Raw genomic sequence first — 9,395 nt, forward strand, 5'->3', positions numbered from 1 at the left:
GCCTCTGCCTCTGCCTCTGCCTCTGCCTCTGCCTCTGCCTCTGCCTCTGCCTCTGCCTCCCAGTTGCCAGGAATGCAAGTACATTCTCTCTCACTCAATTCAACAGTGGCTCTAGAGCACACTATGGTACCCAGGATAGTCTCCAACTTCTGAATCCCCCACCTCAGCCTCTTTAGCAGGTAGGATTACTGGTCTATGCTAGCAAGTCAGTCCATGTGAACATTTTAAAATACAACACACAACAGAATCTATAGGACTCCTAATCTCTGTATTACCCTCTTCCCTGATGCCAGTCCCTTTAGGAAGAGGATTTTCTCTGTTGTTGCTCACACAACCCTCCTCCCTAGTAGAGCTCAATAAATATTTACATTTGCATAATGAGTGAGTGTATGCTTGCACAGACTACTCTGCTCAGAGAACTTTCCCCCTACCTCTTCCCACCCCCGGAATGCTTAGCTCTGCTGCCCCACCCTTTGATTTTAGATTGCACTGGTCTTCAGCTATCTACTGTCTTGGCTCACAGGGTGATGTCGTAGGCAACTGCCTAGGCTCCTAACTGCCAGGGTCTCCTGGGGCAAAGATTCTCTCCATTCCCAGAGCCAGAGAAACTCTGGCTGAGTGTGGCTTAGCCCAAGAGCAGCCTGGAGCCAGACAGCCCGGCCATCTAATATCGATGAGTGCTTTGAAAGGACAAACTCATTGGCCCTGACTCCCCTAGGGCTGCCTCCTGGCCTCAGCTCAGTAATCAAAAGAAAAGTAGACTTTGGAAGCCATTTTGATCTGTGGGATTTTGTTTCTCCAGTGCTCAAATTTCAGAGTCCTGGTCTTAGAGTTCATTTTAATGATCACAGGGGTAATTAAAAATTAATAGTAGGAGCCATAATTTACAGCATGCTTTCAATTGGCCATGGAGTTCCCTAAGGATTCAGACACAGCACAAACACTTGAATCAGCTTGTGAAACAGCTCCTATTTTTATTTTGTTTTTCAAAGGAAGGAAACAAGTGCTTTTGGGGCTTAGGAAAGCTGTGTCTTTCTTCTCAGATATAGTCACAAAATGGCTTGTCCTGGGCTCTAGGAGCTGGATTTCTGAGTGTTTCCAACACTATGTTTCCAATAGGAACTTCCCACTACACAGCCCTGCAGTGAGAAGAGATCCCACAAGAGGAACCCTTCCCTACTCAGGCTACCTGTGAGAGCCCGCCCTGACAGAGACAGCACAGAGCAGCCGAACTCTGGCTAAGAAGCAAGCCATGCTCGGTCACTCTTCTTCCCTACTCAGGCTACCTGTGAGAGCCCGCCCTGACAGAGACAGCATAGAGCAGCCAAAGTCTGGCTAAGAAGCAAGCCATGCTCGGTCACTCTGCTTCCCTACTCAGGCTACCTGTGAGAGACTGCCCTGACAGAGACAGCATAGAGCAGCCAAAGTCTGGCTAAGGAGCAAGCCATGCTAGGTCACTCTTCTTCCCTACTCAGGCTACCTGTGAGAGCCCGCCCTGACAGAGACAGCATAGAGCAGCCAAAGTCTGGCTAAGGAGCAAGCCGTGCTCGGTCACTCTGCTTCCCTACTCAGGCTACTGTGAGAGACTGCCCTGACAGAGACAACACAGAGCAGCCGAACTCTGGCTAAGGAGCAAGCCGTGCTCGGTCACTCTGCAGACGGTGCTTCCAGGAGCCCTAGGGTGCCCTCTGATCCACCCTGCAGGCTTTCCAAGCTCCTTTTTGTCCTTCTCCCTGTCTCAGATCATCAAGTTGACCTTCTGATACTTTCCTGGCATGGGAACCCACAAAAGTGACAGAATTATCGCCTGGCAGGGCCTCTCTGAGTGAGTTCAAGGCTCAGCTCTAATCCTGAGTAGCCCTAGAGAGATGAGTGTCCATCTCTGAACAGGAATTTCCCCACTGACACTGTATAGCCGACAAATAGGCCCTGTAGGAGTGGTGAAAGGACAGACAGAAAAACACAGGGCTCTTTAGGCATATGGCCAAAAATCAGGAAGACAAACCATAGCTTGTGGGCCCTGCTCACCCCTAGGATCTCACCTCCAGGGTCTCACCTCCAGGGTCTCACCTCCAGGATCTCACCCCCAGGATCTCACCTCCAGGATCTCACCCCCAGGATCTCACCCCCAGGGTCTCACCCCCAGGATCTCACCCACCAGAGTCTCACCCCCAGGGTCTCACCCACCAGAGTCTCACCCCCAGGGTCTCACCCCCAGGGTCTCACTCCCCAGGGTCTCACCTCCCAGGGTCTCATCCCCAGGGTCTCACCCCCCAGGATCTCACCTCCCAGGGTCTCACCCACCAGAGTCTCACCCCCAGGGTCTCACCTCCCAGAGTCTCACCCCCTAGGGTCTCACTCTCCAGGGTCTCACCCCCCAGGGTCTCACCCCCCAGGATCTCACCTCCCAGGGTCTCAGCCCCCAGGATCTCACCTCCCAGGGTCTCACCCCCCAGGGTCTTACTCCCTAGGGTCTCACCCTCCAGGGTCTGACCTACAACTCGCCCTTGTTTGTGGTTCAGTAAGGTACAAGTGGTCTTCATTGGTTCTCTCCTAAGCTCCTAAAGGCCTCAATACGGAGCCTCACAAACTGACCTGGAGATGTCCCACCCAGCTCACCATGACAAACAACTCAGCAAGCTCATCCTGGGACATGCTCCTTAGGGTCTGTCCCCACACCAAAGCCATGTCCCAGGGTCAAACTCATGGCTACCAAAATCAAGGTGCCAGCACAAGCCCTCTTGAAAAAGCCTCAGATTTCCATAGCATTTGTTCTCTCCCAGCAAACTCTGCCCCTTCTCAGTATAAGTCGGAAGTAGAGATGTACACACACGTCTTACCATTTAGATGTGCATAGCTACCAAAACACGGTAAAGTAATTTGCAAGTTGTATATTTTAAGTTCCTAAGGCTTTTCCCAATACAGTTCCCTAAATTGTAATTTTATGTAATTTAATACTTAAAGAAGCTATAGCTAATAAACTCCTTCAGTGGCTGAGGTGTTAAATCTGGCTTCTGTGACTGTGCCTGTGTGAACCCTGATCAGACTGTTTTCTCACCTTCCCTGGCTGCAGGGGGACTCTATTCTAGCTGCCTCAGCTGCCTCTCTCTACTCACCTGGCCCTTCTGCCTCTGGTGTCCTGAAAGCAAACAGAGAAAGCCAGATAGAAACCTTACAGTGGGCTTAGAAACCAGGCAAAGAGAATCATGACTGCAAGCCAGCCCTCCCTGCCCCTGTTCACATCCCCAACACTCCTGGGTGAACTGAGAACAGGAATCTATAGGATGTCTTAACCCATGCAAATGGCTTTGGCTGGCTTCTTGTCACTAAATAAGCTACCTGTGATAAACCAGGCACGGTGACACACATCCACTGACTGCTAGTTAAGTACTGTACTTCATCAAATTATCACTCACATAGCTACATAGAAAAGCAAAACCCCACTGTTTTCTATGTTAGGTGTATGCAGGGAGACCTAAGGGCATGCCCAAGCATGTGCAGAGGCTGGAGTTCAACAGTATTCTTCTGGAGCTGTCTAACTTGGTTTTTTGAGTCAGGGTCTTGAACTGGGACCAAGAGTTCACTCTTTAGGTTAGGCTGGGTGCCCATAAATCCCAGGGACCCTGCTGTCTCTACTTCTCCAGTGCTAGGTGACAAACATTACTTTCATGCCTGCCTTTTTTTTGCACATGCTCTGGGGCTCAAACTCTGGTCCTCGTGTTGGCACAATAAACACTTTGCTGAGTCAACTCCCCAGGTCCTAGAGGTCAGAAGTCCCAGATCCAGGTCCCGTCAGAGCATTTTTCTTGTGGGGACTCTAGAGTCCATTCCTTGCCTTTTCAGCTTCTAGTGTCTGCCAACATCCCTGTTGGCCATGCTCCTGGCTTGGTACCTCCTCCATCTTCAAAGCCAACCATCCAACATCTTCAATGCTCTCTTTCACCCTGGCCTTCCTTCTCACCTCTCCCAGGGGCTTTTCATCTGCATTGGCCCCATCAGCCTGACCCAGGACTACACTCCGTCTCAGAGTCCCTGCTGCCATGAGGTGACTTCCATAGGTATAGGTCTCAGGGATGAGAACATGGGCGTCACTTCACCACCCTGACCAGAGAATCTTTGGACTAGTTGACTGAAAACCCTTGCCTGGACATGTTGTTCAGATGTTCCCCCTGTGACAGGAACCCATTATTTTCCTCCCTCAAACTCCACAGCGAACAAAGAAATAAAGAAATGAAACTCAGTATTTACTTGAGCCACGAGTAAAGTGAATGCACCTGTTTTTGTCTTTTCAGATGTTAAAGAATACTTTTGGGCTTAGAATTTCTCAAGAGTCTTTTCTCCAGTCCTAAAATTCCTTAGTGAAATCACTTGGACCAAGGGCCACCTTCGAGGAGGGTAGATTTGAGTTTACTCTATATGTGGTGTGTGTGTGTGTGTGTGTGTGTGTGTGTGTGTGCCTGTATGTGTTCTGCAATGCTGCTGGTTCCCACCGCATCTGCCCCAGAGACAGTGTCATTGATCAAAGAGTGATCATTAGGAAAAAGTGCCTTGTTTATCTTGTCTCCATGGGAACAGCCTGCCTAATGGTGGCTTTGGCTCCCTGGAATGGAAACCCTCTACACAAGGCATCATTAACTCCTCACAGTGGATGTGCTGCCAGGAAGAAGAGACCAGCAGGGCTTGCAGATGAAGGGCATTGGGTGGGAGGCACAAAGATGCAGATGTCTTCTGTGGTCATCGGAGGAGGAGGATAGGCAGGGAACCCTGGAGCCAATGGGCCTTTCCCCGTGTCCCTCCAGCCTGTGGGATGAGAGGAAACCCACAGAAGCCTCAAGCGTGGAGTGTACAGTATCAAACAGCCCCTTTGTTACAGAATCTGTTGCACCAGTGGACACTTCCTTAGCCTAGTATACATCAGGGAACCTGCAAAGGTCTAAAACGTCATCAAGAAGAGATGAGGTTGGCCCCCAGGCCAGTGCTGCCATGAGTCCAAGATATCCTATTTCCTGTCCATCCCTCTCTGTGAACTCAGAGTCCCAGGGTCCTCCCTGCAGTGAGCAGCCTCACTGAGGCCACAAAACACCAGAAGAAACTAAAATGAATTTAAGAACTAGATGAGGAAGCCTCCCATGGAATCCAGGGCCAAGCAAGTTGTGCTGCTTACTCGGGTTTCTCTGGCATCTTCTGTCTGCTCTTCTCTCCTCCCCATCCTTTAAGACTTGCTATCCTAAGCAGGAGCAGATCAGGAAGATGTCATCCAGGGATGAGGATGAGGACAGAGAGGGGCCAGCAGGCCCTTCCTACAGCCTATGTCTGCCGCAGGCTTTTTGTAAGTGGGACTTAATCCTTCCTGTATGGACGGCAGGGTCTGCCAACTCAGTGTCTGTCAGGGGCTCCTGCTGATCCCTGAATCTCTGGGGAACAGACCACGTTCTCCTGTAGCTGATGGTGGTTGTTGATCTCCAGCATCTCACAGCCTCATTCCGTCTCCAAGAAAAGTCTGCATCTTTATCACAGACGCTGATCAGGAAAGCCTGCAGTCCACCTCCCTGGCCTCTCTGTGCCATGGTAGAGATCAGGAAAGCCTGCAGCCCACCCCCGGCCTCTCTGTGCCATGGTAGAGATCAGGAAAGCCTGCAGCCCACCCCGTAGAGATCCCTCCTCCACAACAGTTACCCCATGACATTGGGAAAGACACACCCTCCCAACACACAGGTGTGGGAAATGGAACAGGAGGGTGTTCAGTTATACACCTGAGGCCACAGGCCAGGAATGGTGGGAGCCAGAATAGAAATCACAGTGAGTTCGTGCCTGTCTACTCTTCAGTAGTCTTGGCCCAATTTTTCACATCCAAAAAAAAAAAAATCTGAGCTGTAAAGGAGCCTGCATTTCCGAGGTACAGATGGTGGTACCATCTTCAACTCAAGAGCTTGTATCCCTCCTATATTCGGGTATAGAGGCCCAGAGGTCTGCCAGGTGCAAGAGAGAAAGGGATTAAAGGGGCTTTCAGAGACACCCTGAGGGGAAGTGGCTGAGTCCCGAGGTTTTAAGACTCAGAGGATGTTGGAGGACAGGGCTGAGGACAGAGACACTGACTGCAGGCATCCCTGGGGATGAGCTGAGATATAAATATGCTCCTGAGTGTGTGCCAGTAATGGAAAGAGATTAATTAGGATTTGTTGGTTGCAAGCAATAGGAAATGACTAGAGCTGAGGTAAACCAGGAGAGGGAGGATCCATTACTAGGCTCCATCTCTTGGGAGACCCAGGTTGAAGGGGTCAGTGGGCTCAGGGGCAGATGAGGTTGGGAGAGACATCCTCTTGGTTGAGTTTCTGTTGCTGTGATAAACACCTTGACCAAAGCTATGTGAGGAAGGAAGGGTTGATTTCACCTTACAGCTTATAAAACCATCAGCTTATAAATCCATCGTCCTGGGAAAACCATCGTCCTGGGAAGTCAGAACAGGAAGCCCAGGCAGCAACCTGGAGGCAGAAACCAATGCACAGGCTTTGAAGGAGTGCTTCTTATTGGCTTTCTTCCAATGGCTTCCAATTTGCTCTTCCATAAATGAACTTGTGTCGAGGTGGCATAGAACCAACCAGCACAAATACCCCAGTCTACACGGGACATCTCACACCACTTTTGGGTTGTCCAGTCCACCTGGCTATCCCTAGGTCTTTGGGGTACATCATTACATTACACTCCCAGAAACATCCCCCAGACATGGTGTACTGCCTTTTTTCTGTCAAATTGACATAAAGCTAGGTTCGTCTGGGAAGAGGGAACCTCAACTGAGAAAATGTCTCCATCAGATTGGCCTGTGGGACATCTTCATCAGATTGGCTTGTGGAATATTTTCTCGATTGATAATTAATTATCCCAACCCATGGTGGATAGTGCTGCAGGTAGTCCTGGGTTGTATAAGAAGCAAGTTGAGCAAGCTGTGGAGAACAAGCCTGGGATCAGAGTTCCTCCATGGCCTCTGCTTCAGTTCCATCCCTCAGGTTCCTGCACGAATTCTTACTTTGGCTTCCCTCAATGCTGGACTGTGACTGGGTATGTGGAAGCCAAGCAACCCCCCTCCCACGCACGGAGCTGCTTTCTGCCATGGTGTTTATCACAGCTACAGGAAAGGATCTAAGACACTCGGGTCCACATTCCTAGCACAATGAATTTGCCACGGCTCATGCTGTATTCATTCTGGGTTCCAGCCAGCTATGAGCAGCATGAGGAGGGGTGATATCAACATGGCAGGCAGGGGGTGCCCTGCAGGGAGGACCACAGAAGAATGCAAAGCCACCAGAAGCAGAACAAAGTCCCAGACGTTGCCTTCCCTGTGGGGACTCAGGTTAGAGCAAAGGAGCTAGAACAAGAGACACTGGAGGCCATACTGGCTGAAGAACACTGGGAGTGGGGGGCTTCTCTCTGCAGAGCCAGGCCCTCCACTCTCTGCAGACAATGGCCCTTCCTGACTCCGCTAGGAACAGGGTTACCTGCCAAAGCTCTTGTCTCTTAGCAACTAAACACCTGACTGATTTTCAGTTTTTCTAATGGTTTTAAGAACTTCAAGATATTAATTCCAAACAAGACATTTAAAGTGTTACTCCGGCAACACATCTGAACCATTCCACAGATTACAAGATGGAATGCCATGTTTAGAATACCACCAAGTGCTTCCCTAACCTTCCCGCAAAGGGTTCCTAAGCACTGGGCAGAGAGGTGAGGCTCTGGCGGAGTAGATGTGCAGTCTGAGGAGGCACTGAACGTCTCTGAGTCTGTTCTGTGACTGGAAACTGAGGGCCCAGGTTCAGGGGACATTAGACTGAAGATGATGGTTGCTCTGAGAAGTTTACACTGTGCAGAGAAGACAAGCCTTTTGTGATGATCTGGAACCCAGGAGACAGTTGCTCATTATGTGAGTTCAGTGACAGAAAAGAGCCCTCGTAGCTCTTAGCTGCACCTACCACAGTACTTCCCAGAACAGTGGGTAAGCCTAGTGCACACTTAGTACAAAATCTTAAAGAGAAGAGAGCCAAGCTTTGAAGAACAAACAAACAAACAAGCAAACAAACAAACAAAAACCCTAAGAAGAATAAGCCATCCTGTCTCCTTTGCTAGAGTCTCACAACTCATTTAAAACCGATTCTGTCACTGCCTCTACTGATGGGAAACTGAGGCTCAGAGTGCCTGAGGAACCCACCAGATGCTTCTGACCCTATGAATGACCCGATGCTTCTGACCCTATGAATGACCAGACAGGCAGTGCACCTCAGGACTTTCCTAATCACTCATGGAGCCAAGGCGTCCAATGCCTTGATTCTCTATCTGTGGCTGGCTGCAGTTAGGGATAGAAGTATCTGGGAGCTGTGGCTACTGTGGAGCAGGAGACGTCCTGAGTCTCTGTCTGGGGTGGGTGTGGGCTCGGAGGAGCCGAGAGACACCCACCAATCTTGTTCTTTTCTTGTGTGTCTGTGTGCCACTTTCTGATTATTTCCCATTTCTGCCTGATAGAGAGAAAAGGTTGACCCCAGGCTGCCTCCAGACAAATCCCATGCAAAACCCAGGGAAAACAAAAGGAACTAATGACCGGAAAAGAAGATAAATTATTTTTAAAAACAATTGAAACAGATCATAGAACAGATCAACTGATCACAGACTCCTGCCAGGCTCACTCTGATCTTACAAGTGCCTCAGGCTCAAGGCCAGGAGCACCTGTTGTGGGGACCAGAGAGCTGCTTCCCCGAACCTCCTCACCTTTCCTCAGCTGACTGCAGCCCAGTCCTCCCCTGCAATAGGCCTCCACCCTCATGTTCAGGAACCTCTACCAAGCCTGGAGGAGATAATGAGCAAATGCTAAACCAGGAAGCAAACACTAGGACTGATCAATAAAAATCACAAGGATGTTTGTTTTCTAAAGACAAATAAAACGAACAAAATTTTACCAGGTAGGACAGAGACAATGCAAACACAAGCTTAAAAAACCAAGAAAGCGGGACGTGCCTCAGTCAAAGGACTCCATTTACAACATAAGCCCTGAGCCATGAACATGGGTTTTGGTGACTTAGACAAGAGTCATTCATTACCCATTGGTCTTTGCTGGCAGTTATGCTTGGTGATATCCCCTGGTTGCCTGAGTTAAAGGGCAGGTCCCAGGGCATGAAGCTGTCTCCTGGACAGGACCTGGGGTAGGTGGTCACTGGGAACCTAAGATATATCTTGGTGAAGTTCTGAGATCACAGCCAGATCTCGCGTGCTTAGAGCGTGGGTCAAGGGGTGGCTACTCTTTGCTCTTTGTTTTCTCTGCTGTGAGATGTAGCAGCGTCTAGAACATCAGAGGAAGACTTTGAGTGAGCAGGGCACACACCCCAGTTCTGTGTTTCCTCACCGAGCCAGTG

This window comes from Mastomys coucha, unplaced genomic scaffold (genome assembly GCF_008632895.1).
Source record: "Mastomys coucha isolate ucsf_1 unplaced genomic scaffold, UCSF_Mcou_1 pScaffold15, whole genome shotgun sequence".
Lineage (NCBI taxonomy): Eukaryota > Metazoa > Chordata > Mammalia > Rodentia > Muridae > Mastomys > Mastomys coucha.